Below are 25597 nucleotides of genomic sequence, written 5' to 3' on the forward strand. Positions count from 1 at the left end.
CAAATCCCCTGGAACTAGCTGGAGGCTGTGAAGTTGCTAGCATGATTTCTGATAACCAGGACCAGTCTGCATAAGACTTAACATATAACTCAATTCATTTCCAAGCTGATTTTGACTATCATTCCCGTGCTTATTAAAATATACTTTCTCTGATCTGAGCTACTGTGCCAAGAAAGACCTGCTCACTTCCTCTTGCAAATGTGTCCTAGAGCTTCAGTATCACAGAGTGTCAAAGGAACTGCGTGTTTGTTTAATGTGGCATTAATTAGAAAATCGGATAGTATTATCGTTCTCTCTAGTTCCTATTCCTAAATAGCTGAGACTGAAGCTAGCTAGAGATGATTAGTAGAGTCCCAGTTCCAGAAAGTTTCTTCTTTCTGCCTCTGTGTTAAACTATAGATTAACCATCATAATCATGAATACCTTGTAAAGTCCTTCATCGACAACTGAATACGTATGGTTGCCCTCGCCATCTAACCCATGCCAACCTCTGCTTTCTTTTTCTTAGCACAACCAAGCTCCTTTACATTTGCTAACATTTAGCATTCGCTAACTCTATTTCCTGTCTTGCCAATCATTCCAGACACTTAGAGTTTCTAGCTGTAATTACCAGTGGCCTTCCTCTTGCAAATTCCATGGACGCTTTTCAGTCTTCGACTTGACCACTTAGCTGTATGACCTTGAGGATCGCCAGTATCATGATGAAGTAGAAATCGTTCAAAATTTGAAATGTGGAGGGACTAGGTTTCAACTGCGGGGGTTTTAATTCCAGAGTGATCTGGAGCAAGACTCTACTTTCTTGGGGGGTAGTTGAGTTTTATGACTCGAAGAGGAGTGCAGTACAAAGATAACTAACTTTAGGACTGTAGACAGTGTGTAAAGGTTTAGTGCAGTTACCTGCTTATACTAACTGTACAATACCGCCTATTCCCATCTTGAAGCCTCACCACATATTTTATCAGGTCTTCTACTTTTCTATTGATTTTTTTTTTTTTTTGTCTAAGTTGTGGTGTTTCCGTAGGCTTCCATGTTCAGTCCCCGTTCTTCTCATTATACACTCACTCTAAGTGTTCTCTACTGCACTCATGCTTTAACCGCCACCTAATTTCTAAGAATTTTCTAAAGTATATTTTCAGCTTAAATCTTATCCCCAAGATTCAGACAACTGAAAATCGCCACTTGGATATCCCATAGGCACCTCTAATTTAGAGCATCGCCTTCCCTAAAACCTGTTCCTCTTCTTTATTCTTGGTTCCTTTGGACGCTACCACTATCTACACTGTGACCTAAAAGGAGAAATTTGTGAATTATTGACATTGCTTCTCCTGAGCTTTACCATTATATAAATCTTTCAGTTTAACAACTCACCTTCCTAAGATTTTTCACATCTCCCTTTTCTTTCAAAGTGTTTTATCTCTCTCTCTCTCTCTCTTTTTTTTTTTTTAGTCTAGGTCCTCGTGACTCAAATGGACCACACCTGCAGTCTCATAAGTGGTGTTTCTACCTTTTATTTGTCTCTCTTAATTCTATCCTTCACAGCCTATCAGGATGATGGTAGATGGCAACGTTCCTTCTTATCTTAAATGTTGTCAATGGCTCACTGTACATTGCTGGAGATGCCATGTATTTCTGGCTTCTGTCCCTTTGCAAATGCAGTTTCATTTGTCTTTCCCAGTTTGCCTGAATGACTTCCATTCTTTCCATGTTTAGTTCTAGCATCGCTTGCATTATGTAGTCACTGGCCATCGTATTACCAATCCTCTATGGCCCCCAAATATTTTCCTATACCTCTCTAGCAGCCTTTAATAAATCTGTCACATTATGTGTTCTGCTTGCCTATTAGATCATGAGCTTTATGAGGGCAGGGAACATACTTCATTTGTATGTGTTCTCAGCACTTGGCAAAATCTGGCCCACACGAGGGACCATAAGATATTTGTTGACATGAATTGAACTAAACTTCATCTGCCCAATAAATTCTATGTTAAGAATTATCTCACAAAGCCATTAGTCAGTAAAATGATACTAGATAGTCTGATTTACAATAAAAATTTCTGTTTATGGTTATTTTTTAAATCCTTATATGAGATTATCATGAAATAGAATAAGGTCACATCTCTTTCTTTTTAAATTTTTTTATTCTTGGCTTCTCATCAACATTCATTTATGTTGGCATGAGCAAGCAATTTCTCCCTTCATATTCATTCTGTCGCTCACTAACATTCTAATTATGTTTATACCATCCTATATTTTTCTAAATTTACCAAGGAATTCGATTGTAACCAATGAAGGAAAACAGTCTTTCCTACTGAAATATGAACCAACAGTATGAACCTTAGTGACTTTGGGTCAACCATTCTGCCTTTTAGACTAGAAAACTCAATCAGCAATTGTAAAATCATGGTCCACAAATACTGATTGTTCGAAACAATGCTGGTCCATAGACTGTTTTAAAAAATATCTTTGGGGAGCTGGGCGGTTCAGTTGGTTGAGCAGCTGACTTTGGCCCAGATCAGAATCTCATGGTTCATGGGTTTGAGCCCTACTCAGGTCAGGATATCATGGTTCGTGGGTTCAAGCCCCATGTCAGGCTTTGTGCTGACACTGCAGAGCCTGCTTCAGATTCTTTGTCTCCCTCTCTCTCTGCCTCTCCCCCGCTTGCTCTCTCCCCCCCCCTCTCACTCTCTCAAAAATAAATATTATGAAAATTTTTTAAATAAAAAATTATCTTTCATTTTAACACTGAAAAATCAGAAACTTTCTATGAACAAATGTAGATTTTTGGCTTTCCCCAAAACTTAGAAGATCTGGTAATAGTGAATGCATATTCCTGCTTAACAACAACCCATGTGGGTTGAACAGCAAATGACCCATTTGTGAGAGTTTGTACCACACTATGGACCTCCCCCCACCCACTTTTCTTTTACACACAGTGGTTCCTGAAAGCATTGCAATTCTCTAACCAACCTATTTTTCATAGGTGTTGACCTTGGTCTGGGAGACAGTGCTGATCTTAGATGCATGGAAGTTTCTAGATTTGTGAGCTCAGGAATTCAGAAGGTGACAAAAAAAAAGAAAGAAAGAAAAGTATGACTGGTGAGTTTGATCAAATTGAGAGAATTGGCATCCCTGAAAAACAGAAACTTCTAAGTGGTGTGAAAGTAATACAGTTAAGCATATTTTTTACTACAAAACCAAAACAAGTAGGAATATACTTGATAGCCACCTAAATGGTGAAAAGTTGAGGACAGATTTTCAAAGCATTAAATGGGGATTTATCCACCTGATCTCTATTAGTGTTAATGAGAACCACACTGCTCAGTGCTTTGAATATTCCTTGTAGGTGTTTCTCTATGAATATTTATGCAATCAGAAGTAAAATGCACAGCTAAGTATAACCCAGATAGATATTATTGAATTATAGCAGAGTTTCAAAATTTTCTAAATTCCAGTTTAACTTAGAAGTGAAAGAAAATTGAGGGAAAATTTCTTTTTAAGTGAAAGAAAATTGAGGGAACATTATAGTGCTGCATTTTGAAGAGATTGGATTAAAAGTAAAAATGTTGGGTTAAAGTTTCACTTCTGACACTTTGTCCTTAGCCTCTCTGAGCCTCAGCTTCTTCAGCTGTAAAACAGTTATATCAACTGACCTTTCTAATCTCAGGATTGTTGTGGGACATCTGTGAGATTATATGAGGGAATGTGTTTCATAAATTTTAAAAAAGCATATATAAACTCTAGATTTTGCTATTTAGTCAGTAGACATTGTAGCAGATATAATGCTTTCTCTGCTTATTTTCACAGCTCTTGTCTTCCTCTGTACCTACATTTCTCCTGTTTTCTATGATGGCTAGTGAGGGATTGACCCTTATTCTTTTAGGGTTGTGGAGTGTTCTATCATACTGAAGCCTGGCCTCATCCACTTGACCACTAGCATGCTGCCTAGATGTCCTGAATATGTTTCTCATCACTCATTTTCATTAAATAATTCTTAATTTACTTTTATATTTGAAATTGAGTGCTAACATTATATCTAGAAACCATTAGCTTCACTCTTCAGGTACTAAGTTAGATCTTTTGCGTTGTATTTTAATAATTTCAATCTAGGAGGGTCTATTGGCTACAGTTGGATATAGAGGTAGATAGTACTGACTTGAAATTACTGCATCAGTGAGCATGTCATTCTGAGGGCTATTAATTATCAGATCAAAGCACTGCGAGTCAATGTGCCTTCATGGTCAAAACTTGGATTTAAGAGTAAGTCGCGTTTCTCACTCCAGGAGAATTGCCATCTCCTAAGAGAAGTATTCAACGCTGATATTGCCCTTCACCTTTCCAAGACACAAAAACACTGTATAAAGTATAATACTCGTGGAAAAAAGATGGATGCTGGTGTTTTTACAGTCTTTCATTTATTTATTCATCAGCAAACACTTATCAGGCAAATGTGACTGTGAAAGGACCACGAGAAGGCAAAAGCGGAAAATAGTTGCTGCTTTCAGGAAGCTTATGTTCTAGGAAAGGAGATGGAGTGTCCATCAGAACAGCAAGGGGAAATATTCCTGATCCAGGGATTTGGGGGAACAAAAGAAATCCCATGGAAGGACCCCAACCTGGCTTTGGTTGGTAAGAGAAGACAACCCAGGGTAGGTGCCACCTGAGGTAAGTCCTAAAGGGTGGGAAATCCCAACCTAAATGGGCAGTGGGATCTGGGAAAGGATAAGTTAGCCACATTCTGGATCTTACAATGCTTAGAAAAGCAGAAATCTACATGGAGCGGTTAAACTCTTTAAATAAACTCTAAAATTGATTTGATGGGGAACAGACACACCAATCTAAAATATGCGCCGGCTGATAATTAAGCAACATGAAAAGAGTCAATTACCATGTCAGACAGTGTATCATCAGAGGTCTAAGCCTGTCTCTTAGTAAGGTTGGGAAATTGGATACAACTCTTAAAGATCTAGAGATTATCAATGTGGAAAACACTTAATATTTTAGTTGCTATCTCTGAGATGCAGTGAATTTTTAAAATTAAAGTGTAATTAACATACAACGTCATATTAGTTTCAGGTGTACAATATGATGATTCAACATTATAAATTGCAACTCTAAAGAATTAAAAAGAGGTGGCTCCGTCAGTCTGGCGTCTGACTCTTGATGTCAGCTCAGCTCATGATCTCACTGTTCATGAATCTGAGCCTTGCGTTGGGCTCTGTGCTGACCTGGTGGAGGAGCCTGCTTTGGAGGCTGTCTCTCCCCCTCTATCTGCCCCTTCCCCACTTGTGTGTGCCGTGTGCATGCGCGCGCCCTCTCCCTCTTGCTCTCACTCTCCCTCTCAAAATAAACACACTTAAACAGAAAAAGAATTCAAAAGAAAGTAGCATAAAGTAATACTGTGTACTGAAATACATGTGAAGTGAATATAAAATGAAATTTAATATACTTACAATTTAAGATGGATACTTTATCTCTGACATAACTTTAACCATTGGGATGATTGGGATACTGTTTAATTTAATTTCTGTCTGTTGAGGTAGCGAATCTTGAGATATTTTTTATGTAACAATTTTGTGTATATTTTAACAACTTGTAATGCAAAGTAATTCAATACTCTGCATAGTAATTTGTTACCACTGTATAAGTACTATTTCATTTCAGTGTAATATAATTTTAATTATGAAAATTAAGCTTTTATCTACTTCCATCTGGTTTTCATTTCTTCATTTTTAGTATGAGATCCCTTCATAAATATTATGTAATTCATCTGTGGTTCCACTAAAATGTCTAGTTTTACTCTAACAAATGGAAGATCAGATGGTAGTCTTAATATATGCATTCTGTTTCTTCTCATCTTGTATGTCATTAGTGAAAATAAGGATGGTTGTGATGTATAATGAAAATGCAGATTCATGACATGATTAGCTTGATGTAAAACAAATTTTAAAGTGCCCCAGGCTTTAAAGGCATTAATCTGGATCTGTGCCCATGTTGTGTATACAAAGTGCTTTTTATATTATAAGAGCCTAGAATCAACCTGTTAACTAAAATACCAATAAATCCCCGAGTGACACATGGAGGAAGACAATTATAAATGGCGTCTGCATACCAGAGCATGTGTGGTGGGGGCAGTGTATGAGTGTGTGTGTGTGTGTGTGTGTGTGTGTGTGTGTGTGTGAAGAGAACTAGAAGGGAGGAAATATTCAAAGCAATTTTACAACCAAAGTGTCAATGTGTGTCTGCAGGACTAATACAGGTGTAGAACCTTGGCTCTGGAGATAATACCATTAGAATAATTTTTTTTGAGAGAGAGAGAGAGAGAGAGAGAGCATATATGTGAGCGGGGAAGAGGCAGAGGGAGAAGGAGAATCTTAAGCAGATTCCATGCCCGGCGTGGAGCCAGACATGGGGCTCAATCTCATAACTGTGAGATCACGACTTAGGCTGAAATCAAGAGTCCGATGCTCAACCAACTGAGCCACCCAGGAGCCCCAAGAATAAATTTAATAAAAGATCTTTACCTTAGCCCTGATAAAAATGAATTCCAGTTTGTTGCTACCTTTCAAAAAACCCAAACCTTGCCAATCTAGTTGCTCCTAAATCATTGTGCCTTGTCCCAGGCCTCAACCTGACCCTTTCTCTTCCTTCTTTCTCCTGCATTTTCCCAACATCCTCATGTAGCCAATTTCCAGGCCCGTGTAAAATAGCACACGGGGTTAAGGGAAGTTTCATCTCACGTTGGCAGGGAGAAGATTGAGCAATCTTATGGACTGGGGATAAAGCAGCATTGGTGGTAGAATTCTGTTTTTGTTCCCACTGAAATTTATCTGAAGGTATACTATGGCCCTAATTTGCTCTTTTTAAATTTGGTATCTAACTGAAGATTTCAAGGACATTTCCAATGACAGTGACAAAATGAAAAAAGGCGTCTTGAGGAAAAGCATGTGTGTCCAGGGAAACTACAGGCCGTTTAGGGCTAGAGTGTGAAGGGCAAGCAGGTGGTCCTGGGGCACAAATAAGAGAAGCAGACTTCAGGCTAAGAATATGAGTTTTCTTGGTACAGATTGCACTTGAAGTGTTTATGGACATAAGATTATGAGAGGAGGGGGACCAGGGTGATGCTGAGCTGAAGTCTTATAGATGGTAGGAGGTGGAAATTCCAGGAACAGGGAACAACACAAAAATGTGAACATGTAGGTTGGGTTTGGGAACTACTTGCATCTCTGAACGACTAGAAGGAAGCAGGTGTATGCAGCAAATGAGGGCTCCAGGCTGGAGAAGGAGGCTTACGCTGGCCCATCCAGAGCCTCTGCGAAAAGCTGGAGAGTTCAAATTTCACCTTCAAATCTATGAAGAATTTTTCAATGACAGAGATGATGAAATTTGCATTTTATGAGGACAGTCTGGCAGTATGGTCAGTACTGTGAGTAAACTGAGTTTGGAGCCTAGAAGATGTCATCTGCTAGGGACAGTGCTGTTACAATTGATGCACGACTCCGAGGTGAATTCAAAGTTGACTGTATCTTCCATAACTCATCGTATCCTGCTTCCAAGCACATAGGAGCAAGACAAAAACTAACAACTACAACAGCAACAACAAATATCTCTTAGATAAATAGGTGATCCTTTCAAAGCATAAGCCCCAACAGATAGTTTGAATTCTGTGGCACTCCTTTGCTTCTCCCTGGGGTGATCTATGTGCCTGGTGGTCTATTCACATGCCAACTTGGCCTTTGGGTAGGTGTAGCTATTGCTTCTCTCATACACGTGCCATGCTGGGTGTTGTCTATAGCCCATGCAGAGATGTCCTTCTCCTCTTGATCTCTATGAACCCTGCTTGGAAGGGGGCCCAGGCATGGTTGGTCCTGTGTTGTCCAGTCCAGCATCATGCTAATTCCTTCTCTTCAAGTGGTTCATCCCCACAGTGGCCTCCAATCTCAATGACCCATCTGTGGCCTCCTCATTGTCACAAAAACCTCTACTTAGCCCATCAGGTTTCTCAGCACTTTCACGTCCCCATTGGAGACCCAGGAATTCTTGGCTGCCTTCTGTCTGCCATATGGGGGTTGGTTTCCATGCCTGAGGAAAAGGCTTTTGTATATAAGAAGGAATTTGCATATTTAATATAGTGGTTTATCACACACTTTACAAACCTTATTTTACTTATGAATCTGCTTATTTGTCACAAAATAAGAAAAGTTACTTTCGCTTATTTGTTTAGTTTAATTAACTCACAGATTTAACCAGTTGGATCTTATTTAAACATTAACTGCACTTAATTAAATTCCCTTAGCCATTTCAAATTATGATCTCTGGTCTACGATTTTAGGATGTGGGAAAAGTTTCTGAAATTCTAAGAAGTCAACAAAGAATATGCAGAGCAGCCCAATGATAATAAAATACCTTATTTCACTGGCCTTCAAATTTTAAAATATTAACAGTAAAAGCTTCTGTTGCTTAAACATTTTGTATTTTTATTGTAAGATCTAACCCCTATATACTTATTTACCTTTTAAAATGGATTTTTTAAATTCCTGGAGTTATGATAATCTTACTAAATCCTAAGGGAATTCCAGGCAAGGCTACTGGTTCTTGGTTATTGACAATTTGGCAAATTTGGTTGAGGCATGGGACCTAGTTCTACCTTCTAAAAATTCAAACCTGAGCCTGTGATTTAGGCGTGGTCCTCCTTCTTAGACCTGTCTCCTTTTGAGCCTGAAAAGTCTTAATGAGTTGCATTAATTTCCATTTCTAACAACGAATGCCCAGAACTGGAAGGCTTTTTTCTCTTTCCTTTCCTGTCCTAAAGGGGCTTCCCTTACATCATATCTTCCCTTATCCCTAGCCTCAAAGTAATCTAATGGGAGAACGACTTTGGAGAGATGAAGGAAGCCACAATTGCTGAGAACGGAAAATTTATCAGGACCTATTTCAGGTTTCTAAAAATAGGTCTGTGTTATCAGAGATGGTGCTTTGGTTATCACTGCATATAGATGTATAGTAATTGAAGTATAGAAGGGAATGAGGTTGCACGGGAGAAAATGTCTGAGAGAACATGGAGTTTAAGAGGAAATGGAGTCAGTAGAGAAAAAGCAGCCTTCAAAAGTGACCAAGATGAAAGAGTGAAACAAATGTAGGGAAGAATATCAAAAGAGAGTTATGTGGCAAGGGAGAGCATTTCAAGGAGGAAATGTGCAGCAATGTGAGATGCTATAACCAAGACTAAGCTAAGATGCAACACTCATCACACAAAAAGAAAAATATTGCACGATTCTACTTATATGAGGTAACCTAGAAAAGTCTAATTCATAGAAACAAAGTAGAATGGTGGTTGCCAGGGACTGGGGGAAGGGAGAAATGGAGAATGAATGTTTAATGGGTACAGTTTCAATTTGGAAAAACAAAAATATTCTGGAGATGGTTGGTGGTGATGGTTGCACAACACGGTAAATGTACCTAATGCCACTGAATGGTACAACTGAAAATGGTTAAAATCACAAATTTTATGTTATGTGTATGTTACCATAATAAAAAAAATATGCTACAGTTAAGACAATTAAGATGAAAACAAAAATGTGTGCATTAGTTTTGGCAATATACATGTGATTGGTAACCTTTGCAAGAGGAGCTTCAGTGCAGCAATGGGTATTTGTTGCTGTATTACAAACCATCCCATCATTTCATTTGCTCATGATTCTGCGGACTGGCGAGGCTCAAGCTGGTGGCCCTTCCACTGGTACTGCTTGGAATCTCTCCCAACTGTGGTTAAAATACCAACAACATTTTTCATAGAATTAGAACAAGTAATTCTAAAATTGGTATGGAGCCACAGAAGACCCTGAAGAGCCAAAGCAATCTTGAAAAAGAAGAACAAAACTGGAGGTATCACAATCTGAGATTTTAAGATGTACTGCAAAGCTGTAGCAATCAAAACAATATGTTACTGACACAAAAATAGATGTATAGATCAATGGAACGGAATAGAAAGCCCAGAAAAAAAAGCCCACAATTAGATGGTCAATTAATCTAAGGCAAAAGAGGGAAGAACATGCAGTGGAGAAAGATAGTCTCTTCAACAAATGGTGCTGGGAAAATTGGACAGCAACACACAGAAAAATGAAACTGGACCACTTTCTAACACTATACACAAAAATAAACTCAAAATGGATTAAGGACCTAAGTGTGAGAACTGAAACCATAAAAGTCCTAGAAGGGAGTACAGACAGTAATTTCTCTGACATCAACTGTAGCAACATTTTTCTAGGTACGTCTCCTCAGGCAAATGAAATAAAAGCCAATGTGAAGTATTGGGCCTATATCAAAATAAAAAGCTCCTGAATAGCAAAAGAAACTATCAACAAAACTGTAAGACAACCTACTAAATGGAAGAAGGTATTTGCTAATGTCATATCTGATATAGGGATAATATCCAAAATATATAAAGCACTTATAGAACTCAACACCAAAAAATCAAGTAATCCAATTTAAAAATGGGCAGAAGACATGAACAGGCACTTCTCCACAGAAGACATACACATGGCCAACCAACACATGAAAAGATACTCCACATCACTCATCATCAGGGAAATACAAATCACAACCACAATGAGATACCACCTCACAACTGTCAGAATGGCTAAAATAAAAAACACAAGAAACAAGTGCTGACAAGTACGAGGAGAAAGAGAACCCTGATGCACTGTTGGTGGGAATGCAAACTGGTGCAGCCACTGTGGAAGACAGTATGGAGGTTCCTCAAAAAACTAAATATAGAATTACCATATGACCCAGTAATTCCACTACTGGATATTTACCCAAAGAATACAAAAACACTAATTCAAAAAGATATAGTGCCCCCCCCATATTTACTGAAGCATTATTTACAATAGCTAAATTACGGCAGCAGCCCAACATGCCCATTGGTAGATGAATGGATAACGATGTGGTATATCTATCTATCTATCTATAGATAGATAGATAGATAATGGAATATTACTCAGCCATAGAAATGAATGTGGTCATTTGCAACAACATGAATGGATCTAGAGAATATAATGCTAAGTGAAATAAGTCAGTCAGAAAAAGATAAATACCATGTTATTTCATTCATGTGGAATTTAGCAAACAATACGAATGAACAAGGGGAAAAAGAGAGAAAGCAAAAAACAGACTCTTACCTATAGAGAATAAACCATCAGAATAGCTGATGGTTACCATAGGGGTGGGACATAGGTGAAAAGGTAAGAGGATTAAGGGTACACTTAAAAAAAAATGGTGGCTGGAGCTGAAATGTCCAAGATGGTTTTGTTCTCATGTCCAGTACCTTGGTGGGATGATTGGTAGACTGGGACTTCTTGTCCACCACATGGGTAGCTTGGACTTCCTGAATGGTGGTTACATCCAACGAGTCAGCGTTCCCAGAGGACAAGCCCCAAGGTGCAAGTACAATTCTCTGCTTGCATCATCCTTACTAATGTTCCATTTGCCAAACCCAAAATTAGTCTTTTGGGGAGGCATTGTTCAATGGGAGCCACCAAAGTAACAGCCTACTATGTTGAGACGGAAGCCAGCCATAGATGAGAGGTAGGCTAAGAAGAAAAGAGGAGTGAAGACATTTACATAAGGCTGGTGAGTATGCAGAAACATGAACGAATATACAGCCACAGGAGTGAGCATAGCATTCTGGGATGACAAAGGAGGCTGGTGAGGTGTGAGTGAGTGGGGGAGGGGATGTGTTACATACTTTGACTAGATAGTAATGAAGACTTTCAGTTCACTTTCTATTATTTAGATTGTAATTATTCAGGCTCTTTGTGTTTATGTCATGTTATTGTATGAGCAAGAAAGCAGAAAGAAGAAATGAATGAAGATGAAAGGCAAATCAGTGGTGTTTATTGTTTATGCGGAGAGACTGGAGTCATCTTTAATTTCTTTCTTTGCCTCAAACCCACATCCAATCTGCAAGTCCTATTGGGTCTAATTCAAAAATATGCCCTAAATCTGACGACATGTCATCATCTCCCTAGATAAAACCCTAGTCTAGATTACCACCACTTCTCACCTGGAGTATTGCAACAGCACCCTTTGTCTCCCTGCCTCTCTTCTTGCTGTCCTCTTGTCTTCCCTCCACACAGCAGCCAGAGGGATCGTTCTTAAATGTAAATCAGACAGTAAATCAGACACTGTTCTGGTCAAAACTCAATTATAAAATAAAATAAAACAAACAAAAAACATTGCTAGTAATTTTATATTCTGCCAAGAATAAAATCCGAGCTCTTTAACTGGGCTACAGTACCCCATGCTCCATACCCAACCCGGGTCCTGGTCTCTCCTTCTTGTCCACTGTCCTCCACAATTCTTTCTTCCCTGCTACTTGTCAAGCTTGCTCCCTTTAAACTTGCTGTTTCTTTTCCGTGGACCACATCCCCCCCACCTCAAGTTTTTACAAATCTATCACATCTTTTTCATTTTGAGTTTTAGAATTCATTTTGTTTCATTTTAATTTTTATTCAAGTGAAATTGATACACAGTGTTGTATTAGTTTTGGGTGTACAATATAATGATTCAACAATTCTATATATTATTCAGTGCTCATCCTGAGAAGTGCCCTCTGAATTCTCTTTATTTAGTTCACTCATCCTCCCATCCCCACCTCCCCTGTGGCAACCACTGGTTTGTTCTCTGTATTTAAGAGTCTGTTTTTTTTTTTTTCTCTTTTTTTCTTTTTTTTTGTCTCCTTTTTTTCTTTGTTCATGGTCTTAAATTCCACGTATGAGTGAAATCATATGGTATTTGTCTTTCTCTGACTGACTTATTTCACTTAGCATTATACCCTCTAGGCTTATCCATATTGTTGCAAATGGCAAGATTTCATTGAGTGTATATATATACACAAAATTGACTATTGTAAATAATGCTGCAGTAACCATAGAGGTGCATATATATACTCAAATTAATGTTTTTGATTTTGGGGGGTAAATACTCACTAGTGGACTTACTGGATCATAGATAATTCTATTTTTAATTTTTTGAGAAACCTCCATACTATTTTCCACAGTGACTGCACCAATCTACATCCCCACCAACAGTGCAGGAGGGTTCCTTTTTGTCCACATCCTTGTCAACACTTGTTTCTTGTGGGTGTTTTTTGTTTTTTGTTTTTTTTTTAATTTTAGTCATTCTGACAGGTGTAAGGTGATATCTCATTTTGGTTTTGATTTGCATTTCCATGATGATGAGTGATGTTGAGCATGTTTTCATGTGTTTGTTAGCCATCTATATGTCTTCTTTGGGAAAATCCACTTAGGTCCTCTGCCCATTTTTTAATTGTGTGTGTGTGTGTGTGTGTGTGTGTGAGTCATATAAGTTCTTTATATATTTTGAATATTAACCCCCCTTCAGATATATCATTTGCGAATCTTTTCTGTTCAGTAGGTTGCCTTTTGTTTTATTGATGGTTTCTTTCACTGTACAAAAGCTTTTTGACTTGGTGTAGTCCGAATAGTTTAATTTTGCTTGCATTTCTGTTGCCTGAGGAAACATATCTAGAAAAATGTTGCTATAGATGATGTCAGAGAAATTACCTTCTGTACTATCTTCTAGAATTTTTATGGTTTCGGGTTTCACATTTACATCCTTAGTTCATTTTGAGTTTACTTTTCTATGTACAGTGTAACAAAGTGGTCCAGTTTCATTCTCCTGTATGTTGCTGTCCAATTTTCCCAGCACCATTTGCTGAAGAGACTAATTTCTCTATTGTATATTCTTGCCTCCATTGTCATAGATTAATTGGTTATCTAATCAAAGGTTTAATTCTGTGTTCTCTATTCTATTCCATTGATCTATGTGTCTATTTTTGTGCCAGTACCATACCGTTTTGATTACTAGAGCTTTGTAGTATAACTTGACATCAGTAATTGTGATTCTTGATTTGGGGTCTTTTGTGGTTCCATAAAAATTTAGGATTATTTGCTCTTGTTCTATGAAAAATATTTTGGTATTTTGATAGGAATTACATTATATCTGTAGATTGTTTTGGGTGGTATCAACATTTTAACAATATTTATTCTCCCAATTCATGAGCATGGATTATGTATATTTTCTGTCATCTTCCATTTCTTTTATCAATGTTCTACAGTTTTTGGAGTAAAGACGTTTTTACCTCTCTGGTTAATTTATTCCTGGGTATTTTATTATTTTTGATGCAATTGTAAATGGGATTGTTTTCTCAATTTCTCTTCCTGCTGCTTCATTATTAGTATATAGAAACGCAATACGTTTGTGTATATTAGTTTTGTATCCTGTGACTTTCCTGAATTTATTTATCGGTTCTAGTAGGTTTATGGTGGAGCCTTTAGGGTTTTCTGTATATAGCGTCACATCATCCACAAAAGTGAAAGTTTTACTCTTCTTTACACATTTGGATGTTTTTATACCTTTTTCTTTCTAATGACTGTAGTTAGGACTTCTAGTACTATGTTGAATAAAACTGGTGAGAGTGGACATCCTTGTCTTGTTCCTGATCTGAAAGGAAAAGCCCCTAGTTTTCCACCATTGAGTATGATGTTAGCTGTGGATTTTTCATATATGGCCTTTATTATACTAAGGTATGTTCCCTGCAAACCTGGTTTGTTGAGAGCTTTTATCATGAATGGATGTCTTAAGATGATCATATGGTTTTTATCCATTCTCTTTTAATGTGATATATCACGTTGATTGATTTGTGAATATTGAACCAACTTCGCATGCTAGGACTAAACACGCTTGTGGCTACTGAACGATTTTTTTAGTGTATTGTTGCATTAGGTTTGCTAAGATTTTGTTGAGGATTTTTGCATTTGTGTTCATCAGAGATATTGGCCTGGAGTTCTCTTTTCTTGTGTAGTGTTTTTATCTGGTTTCGGTGTTAAGGTAATCCTGGCCTCATAGAATGAATTTGAGCATTTTTTTTCCTTTTCCATTTTTTGGGATAGTTTGGGGAGAATAGGTATTAACTCTTCTTCAAATGTTTGGTAGAATTCATCTGTGAAAGCATCTGGTACTGGACTTTTGTTTGTTGAAAGTTCATTGACTACTGATTCAATTTCATTGCTGGTAATCAGTGTGTTCAAATTTTCTATTTCATCTTGATTCAGTTTTGGATGGTTGTGTTTCCAGGAATTTATCCGTATTTTCTAGGTTGTCTAATTTTTTGGCACATAACTTTTCATAATATTCTCCTATAACCCTTTGTATTTCTGTGGTGTTGGTTGTTATTTCTCCTTCATTTCTGATTTCATTATTTTTTTGAGTCCTCTCTCTTTTTTTTTATAAGTCTGGTTAAAGTCACCAATTTTGCTTTTGTTTTCAAAGAACTGGCTCCTGGTTTCATTTATCTGTTCTGTGTGTGTGTGTGTGTGTGTGTGTGTGTGTGTGTTTAAGTCTCTATTTCTGCTCTAATCTTAACTATTTCCTTTCTTCTACTGACTCTAAGCTTTGTTCTTTTACTAGCTCTTTTAGTCTACCACCTTTTCATTCTCTATGCCTCAACTCACGTGATACCTCCTTAAAGAGGCTTTTCTCTGCTAATTAACATAACGCCCACCTCTTCCCCCATGTCCCTTTCTACCAAATTTTACCTGAAATATTTCCTAGTACTTGTCAATAAGTAATATACATACAAAGGATTAGGAAAATGTCTGGGTTTTTTTTTTTATGTTTATTTTAATCAAAATTATATATAGATAATTTTGTAAGCCAAATAATCTATAAAAATTATTGTGGAGAAGAGAGTCTTCTACTTAACTTTCATCTTTCTCTGCCTTTCCCAGATAAAATCACTTCTAACTTTTCAGCTGAATCTTGCTATATTGTTCCTTGTTAATTTTTTTTTCATTTTTAGGTGTTACCTATTGACTTGTCACTGTGGAAGACAAATATTGGCTCCTTTTTCCTGGCCCTCCCACCCAGCATATACAAACAAAAACTTTGCCAGTTTTGCTATCCTCCCAATATGGTTATTTCCTGATTTTTATTAGATGATTTTTGACATTTACATCACTCCATCTACATGTATGCTCTGTACAACAGCTGTATGTAGTATTCTATAATGTCTTTTAATAATTCAATTTCATATTCTCCCAAGATTGTTAAACTCTTCTTTCCATATGTTCAGATGTATCAACTCTTCTATCAATTTTTTCATCTTGAAAACTCTTGGTGCCTTCTGACCTCCTCTTTGGACCGCCATGCCTGGGGCAGAGCTATGATCCTAGAAATTCTCTTTATTACCAACACCAGGGATTCGATTCTTTCTTTTTCCTGTTTGGTTTATTTATTTCATAAAGGAGGTTTGGCTCCCAAGTTTCAATAGAGCCTATTTTCTGTTAGCTTCCTGGGAAAAGATAACGTGGGAAATAAACTTTTTAAGACCCGCGTGTCTGCAAATATCCTCAACTTGATTTAAATGTCTTCAATTTTCTTAGTTGTTATAAAGTTTTTTAGGAAAAAAATTCTAAGTTGATAATTATTTCTCCTTAAGAAATTTGAAACCACTGTTCTATTACCTTCTAGAAATACAGGTTTCAACTAAGAAGTCTGAAGTCATATGATCTGTTTTGTCTGCGATCTATTTTATTCTCTTTGCATGATTGTATGGACGACCCTTTCCCCAAGTGTTTTGAAAGGTGCCAAAAATGTCCACTGTCTTTTTAGCAAAAAATTCATTTTGTTGGGTATTCATTGAGCTCTTTCAGTCGGAAAACTCATATCCTAGGAAATTTTTTTCATAATATTCTCTTATTTTACTGTTAATTTTCTCTGCTTGTCTTCCAAAACTCCAGTTATTTGGATGTTGGACCACCACAGTTTCTTATATCTCCTCATTTCCTTATGGCATTTTCTGTTCTTCTCTCCTATTTTCCAGCTCTTTTGCCCTATTCTCTGTGAATCTTCCTCAGTTTTATTTTTTCAAACCTTTTGAATCACACATTTCTGTTATTCTCCTTTTTATTTCTAAAGGCTCTTTTTGGTTGTTAGATGTTTCTCTTCTTTTAAAAATACCGTTATTGTTACTTTCCTATCTTGTTTCCTATTTTATTTCTCTGGGGATATTAATGAGGGTTTTTCCTTTTTGTTTTTCTTGCTTTAGCCTGACTTCTGTTTCTTCAAGTTGCTTTTCTCTGCTCATTTGGTTTCTACATTTCTTGCTAGAGCCTTTCCTCAGACACAGATAACCCTTGACTGTTGGCTCCTATGTGCAAGTGGGGTGCCTTAGAATTGTCCATTGTCTGGGGACTCATAAACTATAGTTTTTACTGGAGGGCAATTAGGCTGGGTCCTTTCTTTGAGAGACCCCCGTTGTGAGTTTCTCAAGTCTTTCCTCTTTGGCTGGTTAGAATTCCTAGTGAAAGGCTCTTTTTATCTACTGCCTGGATAACCTAGATTTAGCTATTCTAGGAATCTGAATGGGAAAAGGTTTAGAGGAGGGAAACAGGGGCAGTTGTCTCAGAATCCAGTGTGTCCCAGCATTCAGCATTCTGCAAACGGAATCCACCTGTTTTCAACATGGTACCCCTTCCTGAACACATTCCAGGCCTTCTCTGTCAGTCCAAGTGTGCTTGTGTTACTGACTGTGCAGAGTGGCAAAGTGAATCTAACTGCTTCTTACACGGATTTGTACCCTCCTCCTTTTTGTGCTTCTTTTTACTTCTACTTCCCAAAGTACTTGGTACCGCTAATTCCTGAGACGTCAGGGACTTTGGTGGTGCAAATTGGATTGCTTTTCAGCTTTCCTCACTGCCAGCTTGGGATTCAGCTTTCTTGGATCTGCTAAGCCAGTTACTAATGGCCTGCCTATTTTTTCACCTCTAATTTTTTTTTTTTACTGTTTTCTTATTAGCTGCCCTCCTCATACTTTATGCTTTATGCTTTAAAAATTCCATTTACTGTTGCTTTAGTAAAAGGAATTTACTAAATGTACTAAAAAATTCCATTTACTGTTGCTTAGTTTATAGAAAAAAAAAAAAGCAAAAATGAATGTATATGCCCAGTTGGCCACCTTTTAATTTATTTACGCTCTTTTATGCACACATGATAAGTAGGAATTCTCTCTGCTGGTTTACTGCTTCATCTCCTAGTGCCCACAGTACCTGGAACATGCTAGATGTGCATGATAAGTATTTGCCCAGTAACTGACTGGCTGACAGGCCCACTAACTAGCTTGGTTAGTTAAATTTCGGAACGGCCTACAATCTCCAAAATTTTAAAATGACAATGTTGGAGCTCTATCTACAATGACGTATTTCTGAAAGGCAAAGATGTAGGATTTCTTTAAAGGTATTTTAATTCTATTATGTATCCCTTTAAATTTTTTTATTAATCTTTCTGGATTTTTCTATTGAGAATTCAAAAGGGAAACATGAACTGCTTTGGAGTAAAGTGTGCTTTGGGAGGAATATGTTAGGTAAAACTAAATGTGTCTACGATAGCTTCTTTTGAACTGAAACTTGACTTTGATTTCATTTTCCTGTCTCACTCAAACATATAGGCTATGTGGATAGAGGGGTTTCAGGTCTCTTCTAATTTCTTAATTTCCTTAGAATTTTGTTATTTCCTATTGACAGGATGGCAAATTCTTGGCACAGATTCAATGACTTGATTTTGTTCTGTAAGGTATTTTAAATATATTTTGAACATGAGAATGAGATTAACTCCGCTATGATGATAATGCCCTGCCAGTCCACTTTAGAATTTCCGGGGGGGGGGGGGGCAAATATAATAATGTGTAAGGAAAATAAGGAAAAACATAGAAGCAAAAGAAATTCAGGGAAATCATTTTTCTTGTACAAACCAGGGCCATGTTCTGTCAAGTAGCCAAATGTGCTTGTATTAATTAATTTGAGTAACATTTACTGAGCACCTGCTTACTATGTGTACCTGCTTACTTTATGTACCTACTTACTATGTCTACTGTGTTAATATTAGAAACCCACCATGCCCTCATTCTACACTTGCTTAATAAATTGATTTGAGATTCAGTTTTCTGTTGCTATTTTACTATCCATGGGAACTTTACCCGTGCCGTAAACATTTTTATCCCCATGCCAGTTTGGTAAGGTGCGTGACCTTCTTAAATCCATTTCATAGGTAGCTTGTTTACAGATTATAAGTTGAGAGCCTAACACAGAGGAATCCTGTGCTAAATGTAGAATTAGAACTTGAATCTTCAGTGCATTTTTGTTTGTTAGTCCAGTGAGTAGTACCCTTAGATACCAATAGATAAATTTTGGTGGTTCTACAAATTTAAGGAAAAGCACAGCATTTAAACTTTGAACAGTGATAGATATAAAACCCAAAAGTGCAGAAAGATGTGGCATCTGGTGCTTCAGGAAGGTCTTAATGTGAAATATCTCATTTAAAATATCTTTTTTTTCAAAATAGGTCATTCATTGGTTAGTAATAGGCATGATTTGGAGAAACTGTAAATAGAGAGCTGAGTGATGTGGGTCTTCCTTTTAAGTAGTCTTTGGTTATTCATCATGAATCAATTTATTTGTGGTGAATTGGGTTTGTTTTGTTTTGTTTCTCGTTATTTTTTTTTTTTTTAATTTTTTTTTTTTCAACGTTTATTTATTTTTGAGACAGAGAGAGACAGAGCATGAACGGGGGAGGGGCAGAGAGAGAGGGAGACACAGAATCAGAAACAGGCTCCAGGCTCTGAGCCATCAGCCCAGAGCCCGATGCGAAGCTCGAACTCACAGACGGTGAGATCGTGACCTGGCTGAAGTCGGACGCTTAACCGACTGCGCCACCCAGGCGCCCCTCGTTATTTTATTTTTAATTTTATCGAATGCAGTGTCTCCCAAAAGAGACGTATCTACTAGTGACGGTACTGTAAATTTAAAACATAAAATCTGCATATCTAAAATACGCTCTTTTTCCTTTAGAATTTCTAAGTCATAGACACTCATTCTTTTAAAAAAGCCTGAGATTCTTGAACTGGTTTTCGATTATTGTCTCGAATAACTTCTTGTTTTCCTCCTTTTTTTGTCTCGCCCCTCCCTTACTTCCCCTTACCCCTCTCATCACTCTCTGGTGGCGAGGAAGATCTGTCCTCTCAGGCAAGGGCGGGAAGGAAAGTGAACAGCTCTCCCAGGAGGCCAGAGCTAATGGGAGTTTTGTGGATCTTTCAGCAGGGCTGGTCAATGATAACCATGCTGTAGAAGTCTCTCCTACTGGCTCTCTGACCTCTTGGTAAACTATTTGTTTTTCCTTGTATTGATTAAAACACACACACACACACACACACACACACACACACACACGCACAACGAGCCACCCAGTCTATAGCTCCCTATCACCCAGGACATTGTTTTTAAGAACTATAACATTTAAAATACACGAATTCAGAAAACTCCAGATCCTTGACTTGATTTTACTCTGCAATGCAGGTAAACCGATCACTGGTGATGTTCAAACAGAATCCTTGAAAGAAGCAGTGGATGCTTCCAGACTTCTATTTTTTGAAAGAACGTGAATCACAAATTGTTCAAAATCAGTAGAATACTCCAAGTATTAAACCATGTGAAATGTGTATTCTTATTAATTGTGACCGTCTAAGGACTAAAACACGTTCATTTTTCTTACCATGTTGGTCCTTAAAAGGTACTCTCTTTCAGTATTTGAACAAACTGGAGTTATTGATTTCCTTAGTATATAATGCAGGGTCTATTTTTTTTCCTTACCATACAGCATTCTAAAGTAAAATTCAAGGATCCAAGGCAACTTGATTGCCTGCGGGTATGAATCTTTACAGTAGAGAGAAACCTCCAGGTTGTATACCTATGGACATTGCTTAATAAAAACATCTAGAATAATGGTGCTTCTGGTTGTGTTTCCAATAGCAATGTGATTGCAGCACAGTGTGGATTAGGTTACGGCTCCTTTGAATTCTGACCTTCTGTCTAAAACAGCTTTAGAGGTTACTCTTTTTTTCCGATTTGGGAGACTGGAGGGGGAAAATGTTAATGCTGCTTGAAGGAAGAAAAAAATTCTCTAGGTTATTAAGTTTTGGTTTTTTATTTTTCCCCTTCCTGGCAATTCGTTTGTAATAATAATAGAGCTTCTTGATTCTGGATACTTAAACTATACCTCCAAATGCATAAGGACACTTGGAGTACATTTCAAATGTAATTATTTCCTCATGAACAAATCAAGTGTTTATGATGTAATAGCTATTAAGATCAAAGCATATCACATTGGATAACTGAAATTAGGAATACAAAGGGAAAGAAATGGATAGAACTGTAAAATAAGTTGTCCATATAATTGCTTGTGGTGGACTCAGACTCTTAGTGTCTCCTTTTTATTATAAAGAAAAAGTGGGGCATATTTATAATTCTTATTTTAGAATGGCAATTCACCTTTTTTGATAAATATGAGGAAACTGTATCTCCTGATTTGATCATTTCAGGTTTAAGGATTCATCATATTGTTTTCCCTATTGGTCACTTAATGTGTTTTTATTTTCGAACCTGCACCCTGACTTGCAACGTATAGTTGTACATAATCATATGTTGCATAGTGATTGTATCTATTCTATATGGCATGTATCATTTCGATATGTATATCATTTCAACACATGACACACCTTTCTGGATTTATTAACTTTATTAGGTGTCCTTTTGCTCCAAAATGATGATACAGCACACAACACACCGATGTCCCAGTTGCCCAGTGTTTAGTGGGAACTTTGATGGGGTTAGAGAAGTGAGGCAGATTCTAAAACAAATACCAGGGAGAGGGCATATTTTTAAAACTCAGGATTCATACAGATAAATTGTCACGTTATTTGTTAAAATAAATGAAGAATGTATAGAAAACGCCTCGCATAGCGCCTGGCGTGCAGTAAGCACTCAGTAAATGTTAATTTCCTTTCCTGTTCCATGAGATAGTCATCGTTTCTGAAGAATTTAAAAACTGTGAACTCAGCTGTCGTGAAACCTGGAAAACACAAAACAAATTTCCAGATCCTCTTACATGTATTGGGAGGTGCTGACAAGATTGGTTTTGCCCATGGCTTTGAGAGAAAAAAAAAAAAAAAAAGGTTTGAAGAGGAGACAAACCTGGGTTTTCTAGGTTACTTCATGTCAACAGAAATCCATTTTGAAGTGTGAGAAAGCAAAGGAGTTTATTGCTGAGAGTAAGCTTCCAAAACCAATTATTTACCTATTTTTGGCAGATGGAAGAAAAAGTAACTCCATTTGCCATTTCAGAAAATCAGTTGATTTTAAAATTGGAAACCTGGTATGTCATATTTTTTAAAGAACCTGTATCATCCCATTCCCTTAAAAATCTACCACTGCCCTTGTTATCATTATGTGTTTCAATAAGTGTACCTCAAAGTTTCTATTAAGAATAATAATATTTTAAAATAACATCCTATAGGCAGCCATTACTACATAGGATAAGTTTCCCACCCTACATAAACAAATGTGATTATTCATATGTAATAGCCAATGTACTCATTAGAGGACCAGGAAATAGATTATATTTCCACATTGTGTTGTTATAAAGACTAGAATATTTATTAAAATAATTTTCCATGGTACAGTGAATAGTTAGTAATTGCCTCCTTAAATTTACTGTTAAAAGCTATTCATGTTGGAGTTTGAATGGAAAACATTTAGCAAAATACTGGTTGACATTCAGTTTGGCGGATTTAATATCATTCTTAAAATAAATAGAGGATGTTTTACTTGGTCGTGTTTCAGCAGAAGGCTACTGGGAGCAGGGCCCTCATTGTAGGTCTCGTGCCAGTGGGGAAAGAGGAGGTCATGGAAGTGACCACTCCAAATGCCAGCAAGGATCATAACGCCAGCCATCCAGACATTGTTCCAATGGTTCCATAAAAAAGCCAGGAATGTAATGCCATGGCATGGGCCACGAGAAAGGAGAGTTATTTGGAAGCAAAGGGACCAGAAGTGTACAATCTTTTAGAATACTCTGACATTCCACTTTAAACAGTCTGAATCACAAAATGTTGATTTTATTGATCAGATATACTTGATTTTCCTAATGTGGAAGAAATAATAACCAGGATTTTACTTTTGAAGAGAAAGCATTGGTCTTTAAATGCTAATGATGTTTTCACAACTTACTATACCATTATTGTTGAGAAATAATCTGCTAAGAATAGTAGAAACGGAGACAACAGATGGTTGATAGTGAATAGCGTGCATCCTTAATTCTAAAATTATTAAAAGGTAAACACAAATAAAAGAAAAACAACGGCTGAATACCTCTCTTATTGGAAACTTCACAATTACTCAAGATCTTTATTGTTGTTACGGGAATGGAAAGAGGAAAGGAATACTTGTCTTCATTCATTTTCTCTGTTCATTTGTTATATTTAATTTGATTAATGAACTGCTTACTCGTGTAGTTTCAGAAAAGTTCAGTTACCTTTTTGATTGTTCTAATGAATTCCTTATAACTGCCCTAGTCTTTTTATTTTTTTTTTAATTGGGGTCATTTGTTTATTTTTGGAACCATGGCTTTATTTAAAATTCTGTTAATTGGGAAGCAATAAGAACTTCTCTCAAAATTGCAGACTTGCCTATAACCAGGTATGCGTCTAGGCAACAGCTTGTTCTAGAAGATAAAACCTGTTTGGAGAGACAGCATGTGAAAGACATTGTCTCATTGAGGGTACTCAAACACTTAGTTACAGTTGCCTATTACAAGTGTTTTTCTTTTCCAAATAAAATGATGTACTTATTTTTTGTTTTAATAGGAAACAGGCATATTAGAATTTCTTTACTCCTATTCATTTGTTTTTGTGTTGAAATTTCTTCAGGAAATCTCAGAAAATAATGCTTTCTGCTATTACCTCTACTATTTACTAATGGCAGATTTTCAGCAAATGTTTCTAATTTGTAACGTGTATGACTTTTTTTAGGGGACACCTACGTCCTTAAAGTATATGGATAGGTTATATAATTATAGTTAGTGAAAACTTAGAAATAGGAAGTCAACAGTATACTACAAACTGGATCTTATTAGTAATGGCTTACATATTGGCTATTTATCAGAGAATCACTTATTTTTGGTGTAAGTTGTATGGTTGTTATTGCATACTTGATATTCAGAAGTAGTAACCAGACACAACTCTATGGATAAGCATGTGATTGTTTTTAATCCACCTAATTTTGCTTTAGGAAAAGGAAACCATTTAAAATTGGTATATCTGCACACGGATATTTCTTTTAGCCAATGACTAAGCTCTTTGTTACATAATTATGAAGCATGACCTGTGTCATATTAGTGGTCATATTACCTTCATCATGCTTTTCATAATTTTCTTCATAATTACATGCATCATTTCTTTAATGGTATCATGTTTGGTTAGTTATATAAATAAGAATAATTGAATTTCAATATAAAAACTAATGTAATATGATAAATTTGATTATAATATAGGCCAGTAATTTATATATAAAAGTCAGATACTTTACATGATATTCCTGCTGTTCTGACTTCATTTAGTTTGTGTCTTCTGGATTTGCAAATATAATCTCCCATGGATCAGAAAACTAATATTTTACCCTTTTACATCTAGGATAATTTTTCAACTATGGGAAGCAGGGGTACAATAGCTGAATGTAAAGTTTCAAACAAGGTTGAATTCTCCAACCAGCACCTCAGATTTTTATTTGATGAACCTTAGAAATAAATATGATCGCAAAAGCAGTTACAATGTGGGTGCTTGACATCATGGATTGAATTAATGTAACATTACATTTTATTTCACAGCACTAGAAACCTCCATCATGTGCTGTGTTTTATTTTCTGCATCTATACTTTAGTATATTGAGTAACTGACACTTCTGGTTTGAGAAAGTGCTGTAGGTGGTAATGTAATTCTATTTCTGCTGCATATATGAACAGATCCAATAGCCATCAACTGCTTTTTGACCTAGCTTCCCAAATATGGCAGACGACTAGCCCATGATTCCTTGCTGGCACCACACAAAATGAAATCCTAGGTGAGTTTGCAGTTTAAGCTGCCTCTTAGGTTTGACAAAGCGTTCCTTTCTGAGGAATTTCGACTGGCATCCTTTCAGGGGGCAGTAAGGGAGACAGTCCATACTGAATTTTGTTCCTTAGAAGCTTTTTGTTGTGGTTGCATCAGAATGGTGCTTTCGTGTACAAATTAGCAAAGCAAAGGTAAGACTGTATCTGTTTTATTAGTTGATGATCTGGAAATGTATCATGAAATCATTTAAGAATTTGCTGTGATTTTAAAAATGTTCTTTCATACCAAAGCAAGAAACTTTTTAAAAAGGTGCTTTTTACTGTTAATAAAAGACCAAATACGCAGAAGAGTATTATCGGTGATGACAAAACAGTTTTAAAGAAAATCCAGTGGGTATAAAGATTTTACTTTAGAGTACAGAATTGGTTATGATGCGTGAGTAGTACCAAAATAAACATTTGTATTTGAACTAAGGTAGAGAGCTGGGGGGGGGGGGGGGGGGAGGAAAAGACAAAAATATAGAATAGGCATATAAGTGATACCTCCTTTAAATATTTGAAATCAATGTAACGGTTATCACCG

General features: G+C 36.8%; 1 protein-coding gene across 8 annotated transcripts in view; it reads left to right on the forward strand.

The window, feature by feature from the left end:
* EYA1 (EYA transcriptional coactivator and phosphatase 1) overlaps window positions 1–25597 on the forward strand; it is a 354818-nt gene that overhangs the window by 156123 nt on the left and 173098 nt on the right. The window contains exon 1 of one of the 8 annotated variants that reach the window (XM_086695358.1): window positions 25073–25206. The exons of 6 other annotated variants lie outside the window; for them this stretch is intronic. The gene's annotated coding sequence lies outside the window, so the exon portion shown is untranslated. Of the gene's footprint in view, window positions 1–25072; window positions 25207–25597 lie in introns of those variants that run through there. One more of the 8 variants, XM_086695352.1, reaches the window with a different exon arrangement.

The sequence above is a fragment of the Puma concolor genome, chromosome F2 (assembly GCF_028749965.1).
Source record: "Puma concolor isolate L17-30 chromosome F2, mPumCon1.1.hap2, whole genome shotgun sequence".
Lineage (NCBI taxonomy): Eukaryota > Metazoa > Chordata > Mammalia > Carnivora > Felidae > Puma > Puma concolor.